The sequence below is a fragment of the Pseudophryne corroboree genome, chromosome 1 (genome assembly GCF_028390025.1).
Source record: "Pseudophryne corroboree isolate aPseCor3 chromosome 1, aPseCor3.hap2, whole genome shotgun sequence".
Lineage (NCBI taxonomy): Eukaryota > Metazoa > Chordata > Amphibia > Anura > Myobatrachidae > Pseudophryne > Pseudophryne corroboree.
Genome location: NC_086444.1, coordinates 927,649,988 through 927,677,978, shown reverse-complemented (window position 1 = coordinate 927,677,978; position 27,991 = coordinate 927,649,988). Strand labels below are relative to the sequence as shown.

The 27,991-nt window shown below is 41.1% G+C and overlaps 2 long non-coding RNA genes across 2 annotated transcripts in view; one reads left to right on the top strand and one right to left on the bottom strand.

The window, feature by feature from the left end:
- Positions 1-375: 375 nt before the first annotated feature.
- On the bottom strand, positions 376-22,356 carry LOC134969557 (uncharacterized). The gene is made up of 3 exons (XR_010189501.1): positions 22,056-22,356; positions 881-1,139; positions 376-673 (listed from the first exon to the last, which is right to left on the bottom strand). It is a non-coding gene; the product is annotated as an uncharacterized LOC134969557 (long non-coding RNA).
- Positions 22,356-27,991, top strand: part of LOC134969510 (uncharacterized) — a 24,759-nt gene continuing 19,123 nt past the window's right edge. Inside the window, exons 1-2 of the long non-coding RNA XR_010189499.1 lie at positions 22,356-22,460; positions 26,730-26,809. This is a non-coding gene — a long non-coding RNA (uncharacterized LOC134969510). The remainder of the gene's footprint in view (positions 22,461-26,729; positions 26,810-27,991) is intronic.

The window sequence follows — 27,991 nt, the reverse complement described above, 5'->3', positions numbered from 1 at the left end:
TCAGACGATTTACACATTGCCTGCCATGTATGTCTTGGCAGGAAAGATTATCTAGTGCCATGATACTTTTTTCAGAAAGGTAATCGCAGACACAGCAGTATAAGACTGTCATCAGCTGCCACATTTTTTCTGAATCAAAAGATTGATATTTAGTCATATGATCTTTATTTGTATGTTTTTAGGAAATATTTGACATTAATAAATGTTTATCAGAACAACTTTTTAAACCACACAGAGAACTCAAATATTCATTCATACCTCTTTTGTAGGAGGTGTCACTTTGTTACTTTTGTGCATCTAAAATCTCTAATACCAGTTTATTATTTCTGATGGATTTGGAAGCAGATGCGTTGCTAGACTTTGAGAATGGTGGCTTGCCATGGGACTTCCTCAGTAGCAGTTGGCACACAGTTAATATTAACAATATTAAATGTGATCATGTTATTGTCTTCTTCCTCTGTAAAATGAGTCAACACCTTCTTGTTTATATTGCTGCTTGTGTTATCTGCAGCATATTGCCATAAAGATCTTTGTTTAAATAAGCACAATAAGTCAGTGTTGTTGTTCTACAAAATGTTTATGTAATTTAGTGTATTTTATAGCTGTACACACAGCTATCTCAGCATCTGTTGTTGTCTTCGCTTACTTTACATTGTTTCTTTACTTGAGGAACCTGTTGATTGAATCATGGAAATATGTGTTCATCCAACTATGAAGAACTTAAGTGTATCATTGGTATTGTGTATCACTATTCATATATTTGTACACCTGTTGATATAGTTGTAATATGGTACATTATATTGTTTTTAAAATACAACTTACAATAGTACAATATTACTACAATTATGCAATAAAATGCTTACATGTTTGGGTTACTCACCATCTTGTGGTAGTGCTAAAAACTATCACTGGGATTCACTTCAGTACTGTCCAAGAGCTCAATGGCCAGAATATACTTCAGCTCTTCCTTGATAATCCAGAAGTAATATATAACCAAGGGATCCACCTTCAGTGACAGCAGCCGACCTTATTTTGTGACAGACCTTTTCCTTCACATTCCCCTTTGTTTAGTAATGCTTTCTCCAATGCTGAACAGTTACATATTTTGTGTGTAAAAAAGTGGTAAAGAGGCATGGTCACTAAAAGGGATGGGAATATACATAATAAATGATAAGCAGCATACACAAAACTGTAAATGTGTTTGTTCTTAGCAACATAAAGTATACTTTCCTATGATGTTTAATTACAGTATCAGTTGGGTAGATGATTTTTTAACATAAAGGGATAATAAATCAGAAAACATATCTATAAGTCCTAAAAATATTTAGTATGTAAATACTATGTTATTCTATTTAATTCTCCATTTACAGTATGCTGAAAATTCATTTGCTCTATTGCTCAATTTCAGTTACCTGTTTTCGCCCAACTGTGTTGACTGCACTACTCACACCATCTCACAATTAATGTGTGCAACGAAGTGTGGTTACAAAGGCTGCATTCACTAAGACATAATTTTCCAGACTAGCACACATTTTTTTCATCATGTAAAAATATGGGTGTAGTATGGTATGCCGGCGGCCGGGCTCCCGGCAACCAGCATACTGGCGCTGGGAGCCTGACCGCTGGCATACCGACAGCGTGGTGAGCGCAAATGAGCCCCTTGCAGGCTCGCTGTGCTCGCCATGCTGCGGGCACAGTGGCATGCTACGCGTGCCACGCTATTTTATTCTCCCTCCAGGGGGGTCGTGGACCCCCACGAGGGAGACAAAGTGTCGGTATGCTGGCTGTTGGGATTCCGGCACCGGTATACTGTGCGCTGGGATCCCAACAGTCGGCATACTGAAGACCAACCTAAAAATATATTATTACAGTAAATCCCATACTTACTATTTGAGCCAAAGCTCCAGAAGGTCAGGGTAGAGTGAGGCATATTCTGTAAGGTAAGGGCATGGCACCACAATTACAGCACATGTCATATAAGCCAGCCCCCTTGCTTTTTTCTGAAGAACTTGGCATATAATGACCAGGAATAGAATTATTGTCCACTGCTGCCAGTAGTTTTTCTTAGTTTTTTTTTTAAGTGTTTACTGGTGGAATTTAATTACTCTGGTTTATTAAAGCACAAACTGCCAGAAACCTGCAAACAATAGTCATTTTAGAATAAAATAGAACATGCTATATTTACCTTTAGAAGTATAGAAACCCCAAATTTACCAAATGGCAGGTTCATAACCAGTTGTAAACCTGCCATCAAGCCTGCATGGACAAAGATTGCTAGAGTAGATGGACTGATCTGTCCATTGACATGCAAATTTTTTTGTGAAATGGACATTTCTTGGTGGTAACTTAGTGGCAAACATGCAATCGCACAAAACAAATGTGTCTCATGGGAATACCATGGGAGTGTCATGGGCATGTAAGTTGAATTCTGTGCTCATTAATAGCATTTGGATAGTGGGACACCAGTTTCACATGAATTATTCTGCACCCAGCAAAGAGTCATTTCAAGTACTGATACTAATGATGATAACTGAATCTTGCTGACATAAAAACAGTGAACAAAACAGCCTTCTATATGTGGACAGATAGATTATAAGCATGGATGGGCAGATACTCGCAATTATATTTTACGCACATACTGTAGATTAGGAATGTACTGATGCCATTACTATACTCCAAATACATCAGCTTTAGGATCAAACATGACTTTAATGTAGAGATCAATGATGGATATTGAATATAAATCATGTTTGAGATAAACTACATTATGAGTCTGTAATACACACACACACACACACACACACACATATATATGTGTATATATATATATGTATATATATATATATATATATACACACACACACAGTATATATATATATGTATATACTGTACATATATATACAGTATATATATATTTATGTGTGTGTATGTGTATGTGTATATATATATAATATATGTATATATATATATATATATATATATATATATCAAGATACAGTGAAGCTGCACTCATAGGTCTTTGTATCCAATTAGTATAAATGGGCAAACCATGCCACACCTTGTCTCAACATTTCAGTTTTATTAATTAAAACTTTTGTCAGGCCCAAAGTCCTTATGAAAGCCTTCACTAATAAGACTGAAATGTTTTCATAGCGTGTGGTGTGTGGCACCCATTTATTCTAATTGAATACAAAGACCTACGAGTGCCACTTCACTTTATCTTGCTGTAATGACCACAGAGGGATCAAAATGGTCATTTGTCAATTACTTGGGTATAGATCATAAACATATGAGAGGGACCTAAGAGGTTTTTTTTCATGTGATTTAACCTTTGTGAGCCCAATTATGCAATGGTTGACTTCTACTTCATTTTGATTATCCACATCCACAAAGTATGAGAGGAAAAGGGATTGTGTAGGTGAGCATTATGAGGTCCAAGCTTGAATCCAAGTGGTACTAACAGAGATGCTTTCAATTTTTCTGGTACTGTATGTTTTCCACTCTTTACTTGTAGTTCGAATCTTTGAAGTTCATTAAAATCTTATTCACAACTTCCTTAAAAGCATCTATTTTAACAATTTATATTAGTTTTTTAAATCTGGACAATTTCATGCATTAAATCACTTAATTTTAAATCAATACAGGACACACTGTTGGTCAAATGTTCTTTTAAATTACTTTACAAAATAAGTTGATAAATCAATGTTTTTTTTTTAGCTGTACCAGGTAGATAGATTACATTATTGAGGTACAGTAGCATTGCAGATAACCTTTTAAAATAATATATTAAGTTGAAGAAGGTTACATTGGAAGGGGCTTGTTAAGATCCAAAATTAACAAAATAGTTGTTATCCAAAACTGACCTAACACAAAAAATGTGAAGACAAATTGGGTGGTTGGGTTCATTCTCTATATTTTTCCTATGTATTTTCAAACTCCTGTATTTCAGTTCAGTAACAGGTAGTAGTTTTTTTTTTCTTATTAACTCACATATAAAAAAAGATAATTTAAAGGGAACAAGTAGAAGATTGTGTATAGGTGGGCCTCCATTCCATTACACCAGTTCTAGTTGTCTTCTACCTAGCTCTGTAACAATCAAGCTAAGCAGGCTGTAACTGTGTACAGTAAATGCTAAAAGTCTGAAGATTTAATTGATGTAGTTTTGAAAAAATAAAAATTTAGTCAGACCATTTTCTACCTGTAATATGACATTTAAACCAACTTAATGCAATTGAAAATCAAACAAGCCTTTTTTTGGGAAAAGTAGTCAAACAATTGAAATAAATAAAAAAACATTCAAACACCCCAAGTCATGTAGGAAATATGTTGTAGTTTGATGAGACCAGGGTTGAACCTTTTGGCCTTAATTCTTCAAGGCACTGTATGTGTGATGCAAAGACAGAACAACTCATCACCCAGATAATGTCATATCAACTGTGAGGTCTGGCAGTGGCAACATCAAACATTGGGGCTACTTCTCTTCAACTGAGTCAGATAAATGATAAAAACTGGCTTCTTGAAAGCATACAAGAGAAAGGCTTCTGAACTGGAGAATAATCAAGTTCTAATCTAAGTGTACAACAACTGGCAAAATATAATTATTTGCCTGTAAAGTTTTTACAATAGCACTAGAAACATTTAGTGCACCTCAGGAGTATATAAATCAAACAAGAACTGATACAAAAAGAGAGAAAAATACTAATTTGTTGGGGCACACTTAGACAAAATATATAAATTATAAAACTAAGCTTGTAAAGTAAATTGCATATATAACACCAACGACTGTTACATGACACATAAACAATAAGGAAAAACATAAATGTGTGTTAAGGTCATGGATAGTCTTAATTGTGTTGATATACATACCGTATATACTCGAGTATAAGTCGACCCGAATATAAGCAGAGGCACCTAATTCTACCACGAAAACCTGGGAAAACTTATTGACTCGAGTATAAGCCTAGGGTGGGAAATGCAGCTCTAGCCGTACACAGCCCTCAGTGCCAGATATGCCCTCATACTGCCAGATATGCCGCCACAGTGCCAGATATGCCCCCACAGTGCCAGATATGCCCCCACAGTGCAAGATATGCCCCAACAGTGCAAGATATGCCCTCATACTGCCAGATATGCCCCCACAGTGCCAGATATGCCCTCATACTGCCAGATATGCCCCCACAGTGCCAGATATGCCGCCACAGTGCCAGATATGCCCCCACAGTGCCAGATATGCCCCCACAGTGCCAGATATGCCCCCACACTGCCAGATATGCCCCCACACTGCCAGATATGCCAACAGTGCCAGATATGCCCCACAGTGCCTGATGTGCCAGATATGCCCTCATGCTGCCACATATGTCCCTCATGCTGCCACATATGACCCTCATGCTGCCACATATGCCCCTCATGCTGCCACATATGCCACCTCATGCTGCCAGATATGCCCCCTCATGCTGCCAGATATGTCCCCTCATGCTGCCAGATACGTCCCCTCATGCTGCCAGATATGTCCCCTCATGATGCCACATATGCCCCCTCATGCTGCCAGATATGCCCCCTCATGCTGCCAGATATGTCCCCTCATGCTGCCAGATATGTCCCCTCATGCTGCCACATATGCCCCCTCATGCTGCCAGATATGCCCCCTCATGCTGCCAGATATGCCCCCTCATGCTGCCAGATATGTCCCCTCAAGCTGCCAGATATGTCCCCTCATGATGCCACATATACCCCCTCATGCTGCCAGATATGTCCCCTCATGCTGCCAGATACGTCCCCTCATGCTGCCACATATACCCCCTCATGCTGCCAGATATGCTCCCTCCCCAAGTGCCAGGTATGCCCCACAGTGTTGTTACTTACCCCTCCGTCGTTCCCGCGCTGTCTTCTGGAGGGACACGAAACGCACAGCACGCGCCTCTCCTGTGTCCCTCCTGCATCTTCGGCAGCCGCGGCAGGTCTATTAAAGGAAGTGCCGGTTCGTGATCAGAGGTCACGAACGGGTACTTCCTGTAATAGAACCGCCGCTGCTGCCGCCGGAGATGCAGGAGGGACACAGGAGAGCCGCGAACTGTGCGCTTCGTGTCCCTCCTTCACACTGCTCTGCCTCTGCCTGTCACTGACTCGAGTATAAGCCGAGGTGGCTTTTTCAGCACAAAAAAAAGTGCTGAAAAAGTCGGCTTATACTCGAGTATATACGGTAGTTACCAATGCATCTGTCAATTTATCACAAATCTAACTTAAAGTGCCTTTATCCTGGTGACCTGCAAATAATTGGTAATATTCAAGATATTCAATATGGCAAAATATTAAATATACTCACTGGTCATCTCCAGATTGGACTACTGTAATCTCCTCCTTTCTGGCAACCCTGACAAATGCATTTCTCCACTCCAATCCATCCTCAATGCTGCTGCCAAGTCCATCTTCCTTTCCAATGTACTATGTCCACCTCTCCTCTCTTACAAGCCCTACACTGGCTCTTCTTCCCTTTTCAAATCAAATTCAAGCATCTCACACTCCTTCACCCATTCTAAAGCCCTCACTCATTCCTCTTCTATTTATATATGTCCCTTTACACTCCCACCCACCATCTTCACTCCAAAAATACATGCCTCTTCTCCTGCAAACTGGTTACTTTCTCCAAGATTTTAGATGTAGTGCTCTCTATCTCTGGAATTCTCTTACTCTCTCTCTGTCAGACTCTCCACCCCTCTACAAAATTTTTATAATGGTCTCAAGAGCCACTTTTTTATCAAACCCAGCCATCGCTAATCCTATGCCTGTTATATGCTCACTTCTACCCCTTCTGTGTCCTTCTCTGTCTGCCCCTCCTCTTCAGAATGTAAGCTTTCATGTGCAGTTCCCTCTACCCTCATGTGCTTTTCCCTCTCTTAGATTATTTCCTACTCCATACCCCATTCAGCAGCACCTAACCCTTGGTTTCTGCCACCCTGATGATTATTTCAGTGTCCTGTTTCTTACTGCAACATTGTTTATATAGCATGTACTTGTCCTACAGTGTTCTTGTACTGTAAGTTGTTTTCTTGTTTTGCTCATTTGTTCATGCACTGTGTTAGGTGCTGCAGAACCCTTGTGGCACCATATAAATAAATCAATTATTAATAATAATAATAATAATAATAATAATAATATGAAAATCATAATGCATAGATTGGTTAAAAAACATAGATAATAAAATGATGCCACAAATAACATTATACCATGAAAAACTGTAATAATCACATGACTAACCTTGCATCAAAAATATAATATTGAGATAAAAACATGGATGCTAACCTGTTATTTGTATGGACCACTATGTGTATGTGCAACATAAATTAAAGTCAGGTAAAGAACTCTGACAGTTGGTGCTGAGCTTCTGCTTTCATTATTTGCCTCAGGGATTAAAAGAAACCTAATGGAAAGAGTTGCCCTGTTTCTATTCTCATGAGAGCATAGCACTGGAGAGTGAAAATGGTAGGTACATATAAGTGAAGTGCGGTCATGTGTGCTGGTGGTGGTGTGGGGTCCTCCAAAGTGTCTGACATGCATTTAACCTGTGACTGGCTTGTTCACAGAGTCAATGCTTCTGCAAACATGCTGATATTTACTATCTGTTTTTACCAATGAGAGAACATATTTTTTGATTGGCATATGAATCAGCCTATCACATTCTAAAACAACTGCAAAATGCAGTAACCAATTGAGTTGCATAAACTTGAATATGTCAGATTGTGTTCGGTCTGTGTCCCCGGAGGGGGCGCTAGTGGGTCAGTGGAGGTAGGAGGAAAGAGACGAGGAGGTTGTATCACGTTCTTGCGCATGAGCGCAATGGTATTTTATTTAGCAGATAAGTTTAAACAGAAATGCAGCAGAAATAATATATCAGATGAGAAAACACTTGGAATGATAACAAATAGTCTATGGCAATGGATGATAGGTGACTTGAGAAATCATATCCGGAAATATAAAACAACAGAATGAATGTCAATGAAATGATTCTGGTTTGAAAACCAGAGCAGGGTTTTAAAACAAAGAACTAAGGCAGTTGATGGATATTGCAAACCTGAGCATAAGCAGGAGACCAACTCACAGTGCAGGTGATGAGGCACTGGCAGCAGCAAGCTGTGTCACAGGTGGAGGAATGAACACACCTGGAGTTTAGTCTTCAACTGCAGGCTGAAGCACACAAGGTGGTGATGAGTGTGAAGCCCAATGCAGGTTGCTGGTATTGCTGAGCCTTGAAGTTCCACGGGAGCAAAGCAGAATCACCAGGAGTATAAGTTCTTAGCAGAGAACCAGGAACTCAGGAGAAACAGGAGCCGATCCTTTCATGCAGGTTGTCAGAATGACACAAAGTCCAGGATGCCTGTGAGGTGAAACTGTAGCCTCCTATATACCCCATGGTGTGCAGGGATTGGATGGAGGAAAGGACAGTGGGTGCGGCCACGCACCGGATTGGCCGCAGTATACTAGCTGTTTGGAAACTGTCATGGCGGCGCCCACGCCGCGGCCCAGCGGGGACGCGGCGCGCACACGCCCGCTGGCTCAGGAGTGTTCCCAGGACCTTGATGATGTCCCATGGCAGGGGCACAGGCGACAGGTGACCGCAGGGAGCCAGGACGGAGTCCGCAGCGGCGGACGGATGCCAGTCTGGTAAGTCGATTCCTGACAGTACCCCCTCCTTTAGGGGTGGACACCGAACACCCACGTGGTTTGGAGGGATGAGTGCTGTGGAAGACACGGACCAACCTAGGAGCATGGACATCAGATGAATTCACCCAGCTTCTCTCCTCTGGGCCATAACCGAACCAATCGACCAGGTACTGGAGACGTCCATACCGGCAACGAGAGTCCAGAATCTTGTTGATCTCAAATTCCACGCCCCGCTGAGTTCGAACCTTGGGACCTACTGGAAGAGTATTCTGAAAGCGGTTTAGGATTAGAGGTCTGAGGAGAGAAATGTGAAAGGCATTAGAAATACGAAGTGAAGGTGGTAATTTCAACTTGTAAGCCACTGGGTTGATGACACTCTCAATAGGGTAAGGACCAATGAAGCGTGGTGCAAACTTCATGGATGGGACCCTGAGACGAAGGTTGCGGGTTGATAACCAAACCCTGTCCCCCGGTTTCAAATGGGGAACCGCACGTCTCTTGCGGTCGGCGTAGATCTTGTATCGACTGGAGGCTTTTTTGAGGGAAACATGAATTCTTTTCCAAATGGAGGAAAACTGAGTCAGAGCAGTAGTGGCAGCAGGAACATCCAAGTGAGGGAGTTCTTGGAATTCAGGTACTCGGGGATGTTGCCCGTAGACTGCAAAGAATGGTGTCGTGTCTGTAGCAGTGTGGTAACGAAAGTTATGGGCAAACTCGGCCCATGGGAGCAGATTGAACCAATCATCCTGGGAGGATGTCACATATAACCTTAGAAAAGTCTCAAGTTCTTGATTGACTCGCTCTGTCTGCCCATTCGTCTGAGGATGGTATGATGACGAGAATTTCAATTTTATCTGCATGGCAGAACAGAGGGCCCTCCAAAACCTCGCTACAAACTGTACCCCCCGATCAGATATTATTTCGGAGGGTAAACCGTGTAAACGGAAGATCTCCTGTAGGAAGATCTGGGCAAGTTTCGGGGCAGAAGGGAGACCCTGGAGAGGAACGAAATGAGCCATCTTGGAAAATCTGTCCACTACAACCCAAATAGTGTTATGTCCCTGAGAAGGTGGAAGATCAGTGATAAAATCCATTGATAGATGAGACCAAGGACGATTAGGGACAGATAAGGGTTGTAACTGACCTGCTGGAGACTGACGAGGAGTCTTGTGCTGCACACATTTCGGACAGGATGCCACGAAATCCTGGATGTCCACTTTCATCTTCGGCCACCAATATGACGCAGAAAGGAACTTGAATGTCTTCAGGACACCAGGATGACCAGTGAACTTGGATTGGTGGGCCCAAGCTAGCAACTTGGGACGGAGTTCTGGGGAAACAAAAGTCTTACCCGGAGGTGGAGCTGGAGAGACTTGAGAGGCAGCGAAAACCACGGGACTCAGGATGGAATGTGGCACAGAGTCAGCTGTTCCCTCTTCTGATTCCATGGACCGGGATAATGCGTCGGCTTTCACATTCTGTGAACCTGGGCGGAAATGAAGCCTAAAATTAAAACGTGAGAAAAACATAGCCCACCTGGACTGGCGAGGGTTAAGGCACTGAGCTGCTTTTAGGTATAGCAGGTTTTTATGATCCGTGAAGATGTTAAACGGATGTTTAGCCCCTTCTAGGAGATATCTCCATTCCTCGAGAGCCAGTTTGATTGCCAGTAACTCTTGATCTCCCACGGAGTAGTTAGCTTCTGCGGGAAGAAACTTGCGAGAAAAGAATCCACAAGGGTGAACTTTCCCATCAGATCCCTTCTGGGAGAGAACAGCTCCAACCCCAACTGTAGAGGCATCTACCTCCAACTCGAACGGCCTGTTGACATCTGGCTGTGACAGCACTGGAGCAGACATAAAGGCTAGCTTGATCTTCCGGAAGGCTGCCAAGGCTTCTTCTGACCAGTTGGAATGATCTGCCCCTTTCCGAGTCAGGTTGGTAATAGGAGCGATGAGAGTGGAGAATCCTCGAATAAATTTTCTATAATAGTTGGCAAAACCCAGGAACCGCTGGATAGATTTGAGGGAGTTTGGAATGGACCAATTGGCAATGGCTTCCAATTTTGCCGGGTCCATCTGAAGATCCGATCCGGAAATTATATACCCCAGGAAGGGTATAGAGGGAACTTCGAAGGTACATTTAGATAATTTCCCGTAGAGACGGTTCTCACGAAGACGTCGGAGAACTTCACAGACTTGTAGGCGATGAGATGGAAGGTCTTGAGAAAAGATAAGAATATCATCTAAGTAAACAACAAGGTATTTATACAGGACATCACGAAAGATCTCGTTCACGAAGTGTTGGAATACTGCTGGAGCATTACTTAACCCAAATGGCATTACCAGGTATTCATAATGGCCATCTCGAGTGTTGAAGGCTGTCTTCCACTCGTCACCACTCCGGATTCTGATGAGATTATAGGCACCGCGGAGATCTAACTTGGTGAAGATGCGAGCCCCCTTAACTCTATCAAAAAGTTCGGTAATAAGTGGTAGAGGATAACTATTCTTGATGGTAATGTCATTGAGACCCCGATAGTCAATGCATGGACGTAATCCACCATCCTTCTTTTTGACGAAGAAGAAACCTGCACCAGCGGGTGATGATGACGGACGGATGAATCCTTTCTGAAGATTCTCTCTGATGTAATTACTCATCGCCTCTGTTTCAGGAACAGACAAAGGGTAGGTGCGCCCCCTGGGTGGCTTCTTGCCAGGAAGGAGATCGATGGGACAATCCCATTCCCTATGGGGCGGCAGGATATCAGCAGCCTTCTCACAGAAGACGTCTGCGAAGTCTTGATAAGCTGCTGGGAGTGTTAGCTGTGACTTTACTTCGGTAGACTTGATGGGACACACTTGGGCTAAGCAGGAATGATGACAGTGTGAACTCCATGAGGTAAGCTGCAACGTTGTCCAGTCGAACTGTGGGTTATGTAGTTGAAGCCAAGGCATGCCCAAGACAATCTCCTGGGTGGCTTGAGGGATGACCAGGAACTTGATCACTTCTGAATGGAGAAATCCAACTCCCAGAACCACTGGGGTAGTTTGATGTGAAATGTTCCCTTTAGAGATTCTACTACCATCCACAGCAGTAATGTATACAGGATAAGAGAGTTCACAGGTAGACAAGCAAAATTTGTTTACCGCAGCTTGGGTGATAAAATTTCCTGCAGCACCGCAGTCCACTAATGCTGACGCAGACTGGAGCCCAACGGAAGTTTCTAACGTCACTGGAAGAATGAGATCTTGTTGAGAAGGAGCTTGACTGAATGATCCTAACTTGACTCCTCCCTTACAAGTCAGGATCTGGCGTTTCCCGAACGCATCGTGCAGGAGTTAATTTGATGACCCGCAGCAGCACAGTATAGGCAAAGCCTCTCTCGTATTCTTCTTGCCCGCTCCTCAGGGGTTAGGCGGGACCTATTTACCTGCATAGGCTCGTCAGAAGAAGGAGGCTGAAACTGTACAGAAGGTATGAACCTTACTCTGCGAGGCTCACTCCGAGCGCGTTCATTATTGCGTTCGCGGATGCGAGAGTCCAGCTTTATACACAGGGAGATCAAGTCAGACAGTTGAACAGGAATGTCACGGGTTGCCAGTTCGTCCTTGATCCGATCCGAAAGTCCGTGCCAGAAGGTTGCTACCAGAGCTTGGTTGTTCCATTGGACTTCTGCAGCCAACGTCTGGAACTGGATGACATATTGTCCCATGCTTCGGTTACCTTGACGAAGTTGGATCAGGTCTGCCGAAGCTGATGTTGCACGACCAGGCTCGTCAAAGATCCGTCTAAAGGTTGACACGAAGTCTGAGTAGTTATTGATCAGAGGGTCAGCACGTTCCCACAGAGGAGACACCCAATTCAGAGCAGATCCAGAGAGTAAGGATATGATGTAGGCAACCTTGGACCTTGGTGTAGGAAAGTTATGTGGCAATAACTCAAACTGTATTTCGCACTGATTAAGAAACCCGCGACATAATTTAGGACTGCCATCATATTTGCTCGGCACGGGCAGGTGCAGACGAGACACTGGAGCTGATGCAGCCGACATAGAAGAACTTACAGCACTGGCAGGTGCTGGGGTAACAGTAGGTGAGAGTACACTTGGCAGGGACTGCTGCAGTGTATCCAATCGGGAGGACATCCCTTGTAGAAAGTGAAGCATCTGCTGCTGCGCAACCTCTTGACCATCCAGACGGGAGACCAGATTTTGCAAGGCCTCTGACCCCACACTCCGTCCACCATCCGAGTCCATCGATCCTGGACTTACTGTCAGGTTGTGTTCGGTCTGTGTCCCCGGAGGGGGCGCTAGTGGGTCAGTGGAGGTAGGAGGAAAGAGACGAGGAGGTTGTATCACGTTCTTGCGCATGAGCGCAATGGTATTTTATTTAGCAGATAAGTTTAAACAGAAATGCAGCAGAAATAATATATCAGATGAGAAAACACTTGGAATGATAACAAATAGTCTATGGCAATGGATGATAGGTGACTTGAGAAATCATATCCGGAAATATAAAACAACAGAATGAATGTCAATGAAATGATTCTGGTTTGAAAACCAGAGCAGGGTTTTAAAACAAAGAACTAAGGCAGTTGATGGATATTGCAAACCTGAGCATAAGCAGGAGACCAACTCACAGTGCAGGTGATGAGGCACTGGCAGCAGCAAGCTGTGTCACAGGTGGAGGAATGAACACACCTGGAGTTTAGTCTTCAACTGCAGGCTGAAGCACACAAGGTGGTGATGAGTGTGAAGCCCAATGCAGGTTGCTGGTATTGCTGAGCCTTGAAGTTCCACGGGAGCAAAGCAGAATCACCAGGAGTATAAGTTCTTAGCAGAGAACCAGGAACTCAGGAGAAACAGGAGCCGATCCTTTCATGCAGGTTGTCAGAATGACACAAAGTCCAGGATGCCTGTGAGGTGAAACTGTAGCCTCCTATATACCCCATGGTGTGCAGGGATTGGATGGAGGAAAGGACAGTGGGTGCGGCCACGCACCGGATTGGCCGCAGTATACTAGCTGTTTGGAAACTGTCATGGCGGCGCCCACGCCGCGGCCCAGCGGGGACGCGGCGCGCACACGCCCGCTGGCTCAGGAGTGTTCCCAGGACCTTGATGATGTCCCATGGCAGGGGCACAGGCGACAGGTGACCGCAGGGAGCCAGGACGGAGTCCGCAGCGGCGGACGGATGCCAGTCTGGTAAGTCGATTCCTGACAGAATAGACACAATCAAATCATAGTCACAAAATGGGGACCTTGGGAAATATCATGGGATTACCCCTATTTGTGATTGACATATGTCGCATCCAACAATAATGACTGTGGTCACATTGTTGCAGTGATAAATTAATAAGATATGCTGTAATAATAAAGTTCTTTACATATAGCTAAAGGACAAATAGATTGTTGGGGCAAAGCCTGTTAGATTACAACCTGACCCCACGTTTAAAAGTTTGCTAGGGGCATGACCAATCATATTTGCTTCTGTGATTATTGGTTACATAGTCAGGACAATCACATCCAATAGTCACCAGTGTCATGTGTCAAGGGGGTGTAGCAAATCGCTGAGTCCTTATAATTTTGGACATAGCATGTTAGATATTACCATCAATACAGAGAGTATTCTTCTTTCTCCATTTTGTGTTTGTTAAAGGACTACTGTAGGTTATGTCAGAATGATTATAATGAAGATTTTTTTCTTCCAAAATAATAAAGGTCTAATGCATGGATCCAAACTCACCAAGGAGCTTCTTCAGAAAAGATAGACTTATATAAAAAAAAATTGTTGATGTAATAGAAACCAAAATGAACTTTCACACAGTATTAGTGAACAAGATGTGCAAACTTATGAAAACAGTATTGTAAAATTTTATTTTCACTACTTTTTCTTAAAAATGTCAGTTTGTTTTCGCTTGAATGTTGTTGGTTTAGAGGCCATATGAAAGGAGAAACATGGCTGATACGATGTATCTATTTTTCCAGCTTGACATCACAGTATAACTGCAATTTCAGTAAATGTATGTGGACTTTTATATCCACTGTAGACTCCTGTGAACATACATTAAGGGGCGTATTCAATTAGTGTCGATTTTTTGACCAGTCAAAAAAATTGCACTTTTCGTCGATTTTTAGGTCAAATTGACATCCGACCTATTCAATGCCCGGTGCGATTTTTTTGACTGGTTGAAAAATCTGCAAGAGGCAAAAACCATGTGGAACGGAAAATTTGCAGCGATCCTTGTGTTTTGTCGAATTTCCGGGCATTTTCAACAGACTTTTGGTCTGTTTTTGCCCATACCAATTCGACAAAAAAAAAATACAACGAAAAAACATGGCAAAAATGGACCGAAAAACTATCGAAAACACCAGCTATTGAATACCCACAGGTCGAATTAGTGCCGATTTTCCAACTGTCAGAAAACTCGGCACTAATTAAATATACCCCTAAATGTGTAAGAGAGCATTTTATCTCATTCTCACTGCCTGATGAACAATCACATAACTTGCATTAATTTTGAATTAAAGGCTACTGACCTGTAAGTTGGAGAATTTTTGTTTTGTTTTATAGAGAGGGAAGCTCTATTAATGTACTTGGAACTAGACAGGCATGGAATTAAATTTCAGGTTGTATGCTGACATTCTTGTTAGCTACTACCAGTAGAATAAAGCTATATGTGTGCTAGTTATGTCCTACCTGATGTAGTGTCACTGTAACTACTGTATTTTCGAAAATAAATATATAAAATTTGCTGAACAGTAACATGAAAAAGACATTAGTATACAAGTCCACCTCTGAATGCTGTTTGATTTATTATTATCTAAGCTACAAAGCTTTTGATCTTGGGAAAATACCTAGTTTACAAAAGCATATTATCTGCCTAGAAGGCAAAAATAGATTTCTACCATGACTTCTATATCAAAAGTTAAAAAAAAATATTGTTGCATATTGAATAGGATGACAAAACATTCAATCACACAGAAAGCTGTTTCGAATTTCCATAAAACAAAGACGAACCAATTTACATGATAAATTGCTTCAAGACAAAAAATCTTAGCTGACTATCCAAATGTTTGCATCACTTATCACTGATTTGTCCTTCAGTACTAAGTGAAATAAAACTAAGGACTTGTAGCTAATTGTGCCAGGAAAACACGGCTAATTTGTCTATCCTGCCAAAAATATAAATGGATTGTGAGTCATTAGATGTGAGTGTAAATCATACTAAATGTTATAACATAGTCTAATTCATTAATTTATTACCCACTGCCAAGCCAAATGATGATATTTTAAATAAAAATCTAAATTTGGACCTTGAAATATAACACTATTCCACAATAAGCAATGTTGTTGAAAAAATGTAACACATTTTTCAGTTTTACATTTTTTTGCCTCTTTTCATTATAAGTAATGTAAATGGGTCACTTAAGATATCTAAAAATAACAATAGCAGTTCTTTACTAAAGATAAATAAAATAGATGAGCTGACTGTCATGTCTTAATAAATGACAAGAAAAATGTTGTTAAATATGGAAACATTACTATATAATTTTTTATAAATTCTATTACATGTAAGTATTGAGTACATTACAGTATTTTTAAACCCACTTTGAAAGAGATTTCAGCTAGGTTGATGGCCTGTCATTCTTTACGTTGAAAAGGGCAAATAAAATGTTGAATATTAAAATGATACAAAAATAGTGTCAAGAGCAGATTTACATAAATGTACAGTAGCATGTACTGTATGTACACAACTTTGGGATCCCAAGTCCCATTCCTGTTATTAGCCACATTTTAATATAGAAAATTACTTATATTTGATTAGTTAGTTATGTTCAGCTATCATTTACAATGCATAGCAACCTCTACCACTTACAGTATAAGCACAGACTTACAGGACCTGATTCTGAGATGCAATTAGTGTTAGTGGTGCATGCTAGCATCCAATGTTTTCAGACTGTGTATGTGCCTAAGTCACATTGCATCTACTTCCCAGTGTTTACCGCTCTAAGGTGCAGATCAAAATTGCACACAGAGAGATGGAATTTTGGTTGACATTTTTTAGGAAGCAATGGGGGTGGCTAGCCAGATGTAGGTATGTCACAGATATGTTACTGTCATGTCACAGCCAACAACTGCGTCTCAAGATGCAGGTGCACTGACACATGCTGCCATGTTCTGAAATTGTACCTGCCACAGTGTAGGTGCAATCTTCGATGATATGATTGATGGTGCAATGATGGTGTATCTTAGAAAATGCTGTGATGGTATAGTGTTGCTGCCAGTGTGTGTCTAAGTAGGCTGTGAATCAGTTGTGGTATTTGCATAAAGATGCAGATGCTGTTGTCAAAAAAGACTGACAGTGACTATTGCTTTGTTTTTACTGAGACTCTTTCAGCATGACATTTTTTCTATACTATTATATCATACAAACAGCTCCAGAATTACTGGCAACCTTAATGGAAATCTGATAAAATCAATGTATCACCCCAGTTAATAATATTTTATGAAATCTCTCCTGTCATGAATAACATCATAGAGCATCTGTCTGTAATTCTTTAAAAGATTGGAGAAGCATTTGATGATGGACCATTCCACTGTACAAAACATTCCTTGATATTATTGGGTTATCATTTGTGAGTTACCATACTCCCTGAAAAACATACCTTATGTTTTCGATTGGGTTCAAATTTTGAGACTGAAATGGCCACTGCAAAACTGTGATTTTGTGTTGCCATAATTAATTAAGTGTGGATTTCGATTTTGTAGTCATTATTTTGCTGAAAGGTCCACCACAGGATACATTTCAACTTTCTGGAAGAGGCAGACAGAATTTGTCCTAAAATCTCTTGATCTAATGTAGAGTGGAATTCATTATAAAAGCCCCTGAACCACTAGCACCAAAACAGCCTTAAAGCATCCCTGATCCACAATCCACAACCATATTTGAAAGTGGCTAACAGGTGTTTCATTTGTACACAGTCAATTTTTTTCTCTCAACGTGACATTGAGCTACATGTCAAAAAAAGTTATCATTTTATCTCATATGACCACGTTGCATGATTTCAATTTTAGTACTCATGATTTAGCAATGCTCATGTATTGCATTATGTGTCTTGATTTTCGAATAAATATTCTTTTTAGGATGCTTCTGATCATGGAGGTGGCATCTGACACTAAATTTGGTATTTTAAAATCTCATGATATAGTACTACTAAACCGTGCAGCTTTGTAATTGTGATGTTTTGATTTGACTTTGCCTCTCTTACCATCCTCCTCACTGATTATCTGGGCAGTATCAATGGCATAGCTACCATGGGTGCAGGAAGTTCAGATACTATGAGTCACAGAACTGAGAGAGGCCCACCTTCCCTGACAAAGTTACACGTGCAATATACATTTTTCACTGTACAAACTTTACAAAAAATCTTGTCTGCAATATATCTTGGTATACCCTGGACCTACTCACTGTATTGTTCAGTAGAATGAACTGGAGCCCATTATAGTGTTACATAATAGGAATGGGGGCATTGCAATGTGCCAAATATGAAATGGAGTCACTATCATGTGGCAAAATCTGAACTGGGGGCACTGAATGTTATAATGTGAATTGAGGGTACCTTGTTGCATAATGTTTGCTAGCAGCCCTACAATGTTAAATAACATGAACTAGCACACAACTATGTTTAGAAAATGAACTAGGGCACTATTATGGGACAAAAAAATCAACTTCTGCTGTGGAGAGGTGTCTCTCTAGGAGTACTGGAACAGGGCCCCTTCAATATGTTGCTATGAGACCCACAAAGTATTGGCTGTGACCCTGGGCAGTTTGCTCCTGTGTCCTCTTCCTGGCAAATTTTCAACTATTCCATAATTTTCTTACTTTTTATTTTATTCATTCTGGTTGTGCCTAATGGTATTTCCTAATCTGTGCAGGTTCACAACCTTCTGCCACATTTAAATTGACATCTCTTTGGTTTAATCCATGATGATGGATGACAAAGGGATTTTACATGTGTGTAACTTTATATTTATATCCCAGGTAAACAGAAGAGATCAGGAGCAATAATGGACAGCATTTTTTTTTTGCACTAAGATGCAAATTATTTGTATTTATTTAAAATATTCTTTAGGAGTGAAAATAATTATCCTCATATGTTTATGAAAGAAAATATTCATAAAAAAAACAACAGCCTTGTCAGAATTATGTATATTATATAAATGGTAACCAATTGACACTAACAGTTGTGAGGAATTGTTATTTGAAATGTTTATATAATTGTTTTTGCAAAAAACATTTTTCAGGTCTGAATGACCCCCAGGGTCGCAATGCAAAAAATGGCAGTATGCGATCAGGCCTGAATGACCCCCAGTGTTTTCCACACAATAATTCAATTTTGACTGTATTTTCATAAAAATAACTCCAAACTTTAAACAAATCAGGACAAATTGGATTGTTCCACTGAATTTGGGATTTTGGGAAACATTTTTTTACATTTTTATTGAAGCCTGAGATGCTTGCTTAAATCACCCAGTCCAATGCAAAAGTAAACTGGAGGATTGGAACTTTGGAACCTATCCAAAAGGAGGAGGACCCCTCTACTCCTCTTCCATTCTGAAAGCAAAAAGCCCCTTAGAAAGAAAAAAATATCATAGTCAGGTCCTTCTTTATTGATGCGAGAGGAAACTCCTTGACATCCTTACCACCAGAGCCAAATTGTGCCTTAGGGTACAATGGCCTTTGGGCTTACATCTACCATAAGATTCTCTGTCTCACCAAGGTCAGGTATATCCCTTTTTTTGTAAATACCTGTATATTTTTTTTTTATTTGATATGGGAATGTACTGAAATGTAATTAATTTTAGATTGTTAATAAACATTTTTTTACTTTGGTAAATTCATTTATCATACTTTGCTGAGCTTGTTTATAATACTGTATGTATATGGTTCAAAGTTTTGTTCAGCATTATGCCCTGGAAATAAAAATGGTTCTAGCCCCAAGCAGAAGGCTAAATGGAAAAATAGTAACACCTAAAAAAGTACATTGTACAAAGTGCCTTACACTGTGCATGAGTGCATCCCATAACCAGTGCACTGGTCAGGAGACACTTGGACAACATAACAAATTGGATTTCAAGCAAACAGGCTCCGTGGCCAGTTAATGGACCATTACCACAGCATAAATGGGAATCTACACTTTATCTTAGACAAAGGCTAAAGCCCCATACACACGGGAGATATGTGTGCTGAACTCAGCACACAACTCTCCCCTACTCAGCACACAGCGCGATGTGTGCTGAGCGACAGGGGAGGCGGCTCATTTCACCCAGCGGACAAATGAGTGATCTCACTAGATTTGGCATGTATGCTGGGCCGCTCACTGATATAGCTATGGGCATACACACAGAGAGATCCGTGCTTGATTTCTAAGCAATGTAGTCAGATTGATTAGAATGTAAACACGGATCTCTTTGTGGGTACCACCCTTATGAAGCAACTGCAAATGTGACACATGAAGTCCTGATATCTGAAAAAAAATGCTATTTTAGGAGGTAAAAACTGAAAGTTTAAGTTAATTAAGGAGTTAGAACAATAAGGAACATTCAATTTTTAACTGTTTCCACAATGCACTATGCAATTGTTTCAAAAAATAGTAATGTACATATATGCATTTAGTCACTTCAAAGAGAATGATTGTGTATTTGTAAACATGCATAGTAGTCAAATACTGTAGACCAATATGCACAGAATTTAATTACAAAGGGGCTAATTCAGAGCTGGGCACAAGCAAAATACAAGTAACTGTGGGCTCAATTCAGAGTTAGATGCAAATGCCATGTCTACTGCTAGAGCCATCACCAGGTGTGCACCAGGTGAGCACTAAGCATGAATCCCCCCCCATGTGTATGCCAAAAAGGATGCATGTCCTAATAAAAAGTAGCGTGTTCTTTCTGGAATCTGTGTTACGTTACTCCTCAGATGCTGGCTTCCCCAGCGACTGGACTGTCGGCTATATGGAGTGGTGGGACAGGTCTTCATCTATGACAGGAACCGAGTACTGCAGGTGAATATCACACTGCAGCACCCGGCTCCTGTCACTGCAGAACAGCCAGCACTTTGGTGCCACCCCTTCCGAGGGTGACACCCGGGCGCGAGACGAACCCCTGCACCTGATAACAATGTCTTCTGCAGTCATGTGTGCTGTACAGTGGATCTGTGAAAATATGCTAATAGGCTGCACTCACCCACCTGCCCTCTGTAACCACCCCTGGAAACAATAACATGTAAAAGAACACAAAGATGTCACAGCCCAAATGAGCTTAGACTGTACTCTAAGAGGCATGAGAAACAAGGTAATGGCTTAATAATTGTTGCTGGTAGCGAGGAAATTTTATGTGGCTACTAGGTGGTATTGCACGGTGGAGACATGACAAATTGACCAGTCACTGTTGAAATGTCAAACCAGACAGTTGTCTGAACAGACAGCTGAAAGCTGATACCAGCCATGTATTTACCTCACCAGCCATGTATATTCCTCACTCTTTTACATGTCTAAACCTCTATTTTGTGCTGGTTATTGAAAAACAAGTTGTGGTCATTCACCAGCTTCAGTATCTGTGTGCCCAGGGTTTTTCTTTGGGGTCATGCTTTCTGTTTCTGTGTTCAGAGGAGTTGAAGTTATGGGTGCTGCTGTCTCCATGGAAGCAATGAAGATTATCAAAGAGGAACATACAGTAGATGACAGCAGCAATTACTATTGATAGACACATGATTTATGCTTCTTCTTTTGTTAACCCTTTGTGTGTAGCCCCAAACAGCCTTGTGACTTGCTCTAGCAAACTCCGTAGGGATTGCTTACCCCTTCTATAGATCTATCCAAAGTATATTATGCTCTGCTAGATTTTATTTGGTGCATGTAAGAAACAAGTGACTGCTCAAGTCCTAGATAAAAAGAAAACATGTCAAAATCCTAATATCTTTGGTGTGCTGTTACCAGAAGCAGTTTGTATTATTCTTATAGATTATTCCTCTTCATTTATTTCAGGTGTAAAAGATAGCTGAGATCCTGCAATAAGAGTTAATGATCCACATACAAAATATGGGGCCCAGTACACATGAAACATGCATGGCCTCCTGGATTTTTTGTCCCATCACTTAACACACTGCTGCTTTTTGACCAACCCTTTTTCACTACCCCACATCCTGTTGTCTTACCCCTGTCCCCAGACATTTTGTCCTACCACTTTCCTGCTTCCTAGTTATTTTTCCCCAATATATTTCACCAGGCATTGTTGAGGAGAATGTGCACGTGGGCACAAAGTAACTGAATTATAGTGTATGTTTCATTTTAGGGCAGTATGCAATTGGAAAAAAAGTAAAAAATGGCACTTACTTAGTAAAACATGAGCTACAGTAGTCCAGATTTTGGCTAAATTAATTGTTCTTGGTCTGTAGACAGTTGGTGGAAGGGGCATGGGTGGTGTGGCTGGTTTTGGGAAAATCTGTTTGTTTTGTTCTACTTAATTTGACATCTACAAAGGGGTGGATAGTGTTTAATATCTTACTAAAGTGTATGTGCATGTCATGACACAAGCAGATCTCAATTCCCAGTAGCCTCTGCTGCTGCTCAAGTAGTCAGGAGCACATCACATGAAAAGTGTCAGGTGGTATGCAAGTGACAGTTGGATGCTAGTGCCTGTTGCCGGGTTAGAGTCTAAGGTACCTCAGAGTCATGGCAGGCCTGTGCTGCTGCGGGGTCCAGTGAGAGATGTATTAAGAACCAGGTACATGTCGTGAGGTAAATTTCTCAGGAGGTACTGGCTAGTACCAGAGATAGCTTTAAACACACAATATATGAACCATGGGGTTCATGTCGGTATTATACACAGGTGCAACAGTATATAATGCTGGAAATTTGGTCAATTTTGATCAAAGATGTATAGAAAACATAGGTAGGTGAGACACTGCCTCACCTGCTATAAAATTTTTACTCCAGAGTTGTGACTATAAAAATTATTAGAATAACACAAAAAACATATTTCAAATATATTATTTATATTTTTCATACAGCATACTTTATATAGTCAAAACTCTGGTGTATACGTTAGTATGACAGGAATTACTCTGCCTCACCTGCCTCACCCCACCGCACATCACTGCTGAGGACAGCCATTGGGGAGAGCTGAGAAAAGGGTGTCAGAAGTTCATCCCACCCACGTCTTTGACAAGCCATAGAAGCCACCATTTATCGACCATGATATAGGTGGACTCCGAGAGGCTGTACCTGCTTCTGGAGAGCTGATAGGAGAGACTGAACTTGCTTGGTGTCTGAGACCTGTCTACTACTGCACAGATATATAGTATAAAAGAAAACTCTTCAAGGCTGCTATCACTTACATCACCACAATTGTCACCTGACAATGACATTCATCACGAAGGATAGGAACTAACCCTCTGAAATGATTAAATGAACTATAAAGATTAGTGCAGCACTATCTGACCAACAGATGTCAATTTGGGTAGTTTAATTGTTTTTTTTTTATAATTATTATCATAGAAATACATAAAACCATCTAAAATATACACAGATCATAATATGAAATATTGAAGAAACTTTCCTTAATTATCAATTCTCAGTCCATTAGTATTCCTCCTTAATGCTTACATCCAAAAGCAGAATATAAAGTTCATATTACAGTCACAGACAAGGGGTTAGTTAACCAGCAAATCAGTTAACGGAAAAGCAGTCAAAGTTAGTTTGCAAACTAGGACTTGCTTAGTTTGTGACTAGGACTTGCCCCCGGAGACTGGCTGCATGCTGTGCTGGCTTCTACAGGGTGACAGGAGCTAGGTTGCTGCACATAATGTTACAGTGCAGCACCTGGTTCCTGTCACTGAGCAGGAGCTGGCACTTTGGTGTCACCCCTTGGTGGGTGACACCCGTGTTTGGGCCACACACCCCGCAACCCTCTTGTGAAACCACTGGGCAGCAGCTTGTATTGTAAAGTGTCCTTTATCCTGCACCCTGTCAGCAACTCTGAGGGGAAGTTCCTCAGTGGTGATTCATGTGACGGATGCTGCCCCTGTCAGGGAGATCATTGCTAGTGGGCAACCCCTAGTGCTGGAAACTTTCTCAAATGTCATCCAGGGGTCATTCAGTTTTATGACAAAAGTTTGTGCTGATGGTTTCAAGGCTTCTCATAGCCCAGAAAAAAATTAAAGCAAACTTGTACAGACATTTTGAAACCAATTAAAGCTGAAACATTTTTTAGATAAAGTTATTACCTGTGATGAAACATAGATCTTCCAGTACGTTCATGAGGTAAAATACCAGTCCATGCACTTGAAAACACCATCATCACCAAGGATGAAGGAAGCACAACAAAGTAAATCCAAATTCAAAGTCATGTTAATTGTTTTCTTTGATATCAAGGGTGTATGCTGCACTATTGTTGCACTCACTATACTTCTTGCCTAAACCTACTGAGCCGTTCCACATTACAGCACATCACTATCCTTTTTTATTTTTACTACAAAAATGTTCTAGCAACTTAATGGGAAAGAATCAGGACAAAGTTGTGGAAAAATGGTTTTATCCTTTATCAGGACTACACAACAGCCCACCCAGCTGTCTCTGTGAATCAGTTTTTGGAGGAGAAACAGATTGCAGTGATAGAACATGCTCCACACTCACCAAACCTTGCAGCATGTGATTTCTTTTTTTCCCACAAAGTCAAATCTGTACTCAAGGGAACCTGTTTTGTATCAGTTAAAGAAGAGAAGGTAAAGAAGAAAACATCAGAGCTGTGAGACATCTGAGAGATATTGAGGTACAGTACGGTTTTGATAAATGGAAAAAATGAATGCAGCGGTGTGTGGATGCAGAAGGGGAGTACACAGAAGGGGAATGGAGTTAAAATTAACTTAATATAATTAAGCATAAATTATAGTATCAGTCTCTTTACTTAATAGCCACACCTATAACCATAATAAAACAAACCCACCTTCAGTAGGACACCATGAAACTTTATAGAATCTTGCTGTGTATAAATGTCTGTGACCCTATAAATATATATATATATATATATATATATATATATCTCAATAGCAGTTCCCCCAGCACTCACATTAGTATCAACAGCGGCCCCGGTGCCATCCAGGATTACATCTGATAAGTATTGCATTGGAGGCGGATAATACCAACTATTTGGGACCTGATGTTGAGCTCTATCTGCAACTTTTGGAATTAATGCTAACTCAGAATTACTTCCTCATTAACGGGCAATTCTATCTGCAATGAAGAGGCTGTGCGATGGGGTTCTTTGTATCCCCTACATATGCTAAATGCTACATGTTTAATGTGGAATTCAACCTCTTTCTTATAACACCAGAAACATCTAGGCATATTCTGCTTTTTTTTGCGTTACATTGATGACGTGATACTTATCTGGATGGGAACACAGGAGGCATTGGAGCAGTTATTTGCTCATGCCAACACAGCTGATGAGGACATCAAATTCATGTATGCCATCAGCAATAGTGATATTCATTACCTTGATGTAAGGATCAAGTTGGGAGAGTCTGGAATTACAACTACCATTTATCAGAAACCCACTGATCAAAATACATTATTGACTCCGTCAAGCCATCATCCTTTGCCACTCAAAAAGCGTCTGCTCTTCTCGCAGCTACTACATGTACACAGAATCTGCAGTGATCCTGATGAAGCATCAATTTTGATGGATGATATGATTGCTAAATGTATTACTAGGAGTTATGATCATACACCTCTTAAATGTGCAAAGGCCAAGGTGTTGTCGATTCCACTTCAGGACACTTTGAAAGTAAGGACAAAGGAGGATATATTCCCCTTTGTCACTACGTTTTTGACAGCAAGTGGAGACATTGTCAAAATGACTAAACATCATTGGCCATTGATTAGCCAAGATCCTAATATATCTGCTTTGAAGATTAGTAGAATTATGCCTTATTTTTGCCGCAGCCGCAATATCAAAGATCATGTTTTGAGCACGGACATTACACCATTTTCAAAATCCATCAATCAACACTTCCTTACAAAAAAACTGGGCAATTATAGATGTATGGGATGTGTGACCTGCAGTTATTTGGAAAGAGGCAGCACATTTGCACATCTGCACTGTGGAAAGATCTACATATATGGCACATTTTCTTGTATAGCAGTAAGTATGTGGTCTACTTTATCTGTTGCCCGTATGGATTACTTTATGTTGGCAAAACATCTTGGCAATTCATGGAATGGATGGCAGCCCATCGTTGCACCATGAGACAGGCATTTGATGGCCAAGCCTGTGACCAGCCAGTGGCCAGACATTTTCATGATAATAAGCATCACTGACATCAATGCAGTACAATATGATTGACCACGTGCCAGCCTCCATACGAGGAGGTATTTGGGACAAAGCCTATCTGAAATTAGAAGCCAAGTGGATCTTCAAATTAAATACAATCTCTCCAGCAGGACTGAATGAACATCTTTTTCTTACTTGCTTCCTCTAAATTCCTCCCTTTTTGTGTGTCTGCCTCAAGCTGCATATCTATATTTGTACAACATAATTTTTGCCTCGTCTATGAAGCACTCTTAACTTCATTATTGCTGTAGTTCCAATCATTACTTGTATTTATGATTACTGTGGATATTAGCATTATCCTGCATGTTAGCATGATGCCATCATTAGCCTGTTCTATAATACCCTCGAAGTCTCCTGACTATTGGTGTATAGATACTGCCCACTAGGATTACATTTTCACTTTCTGGTTACTGATATGGTTACTTTATACCTCTTATGGTATGAACCCACTTGAGGGCAACAATTTAGTGAAGCCGTTCCTTTTGATATTGATTATTAATATTTGTCCTGTATATGCTATCAGGCTGAAACAATCGTGATAACATTATGTACCATACTCTGCTAATGTATCAGTATCTGTAATATGCTTTCTTGTGGTCAGAAATAATGCTAAATTTGCATTTTTGTTATGACTCCTTTTGCTGCATTCTCACTATTTCTGTTATACTGTTTCCTAGGCTACCTGGGGGAGTGGATCGGGCATCATGGCACCTGCACACCGCCGGGGAAGCCACGCTTTGATTGTCTCCTTTCACTGGTGAGTGGTTTCTATTTAGATAAGTTACTTTGCAACTATGTTTTGTACTCTGATGATGGATTAAAACTAGAGATGAGCGGGTTCGGTTTCTCTGAATCCGAACCCGCACGAACTTCATGTTTTTTTTTCACGGGTCCGAGCGACTCGGATCTTCCCGCCTTGCTCGGTTAACCCGAGCGCGCCCGAACGTCATCATGACGCTGTCGGATTCTCGCGAGACTCGGATTCTATATAAGGAGCCGCGCGTCGCCGCCATTTTCACACGTGCATTGAGATTGATAGGGAGAGGACGTGGCTGGCGTCCTCTCCATTTAGATTAGGAGAGAGAGAGAGAGATTGACCTGAGGCTGATACTGTAGAAGAGAGTGCAGAGTTTAGTGACTGACCACAGTGACCACCAGCAGTGCAGTTGTTTTATTTAATATATCCGTTCTCTGCCTGAAAAAAACGGTACACACAGTGACTCAGTCACATACCATATCTGTGTGCACTGCTCAGCCCAGTGTGCTGCATGCCTGCATCATCTATGTATATATTATATATCTGACTGTGCTCAGCTCACACAGCTTATAATTGTGGGGGAGACTGGGGAGCACTGCAGTGCCAGTTATAGGTTATAGCAGGAGCCAGGAGTACAAGACAGTCACATACCATATCTGTGTGCACTGCTCAGCCCAGTGTGCTGCATCATCTATGTATATATTATATATCTGACTGTGCTCAGCTCACACAGCTTATAATTGTGGGGGAGACTGGGGAGCACTGCAGTGCCAGTTATAGGTTATAGCAGGAGCCAGGAGTACATATTATATTAAAATTAAACAGTGCACACTTTTGCTGCAGGAGTGCCACTGCCAGTGTGACTGACCAGTGACCTGACCACACTGACCACCAGTATAGTTAGTAGTATACTATATTGTGATTGCCTGAAAAAGTTAAACACTCGTCGTGTGACTTCACTTGTGTGGTGTTTTTTTTTTTATTCTATAAAAAACTCATTCTGCTGACAGACAGTGTCCAGCAGGTCCGTCATTATATAATATATATACCTGTCCGGCTGCAGTAGTGATATATATATATTTTTTATATCATTATTTATCATCCAGTCGCAGCAGACACAGTACGGTAGTTCACGGCTGTAGCTACCTCTGTGTCGGCACTCGGCAGTCCATCCATAATTGT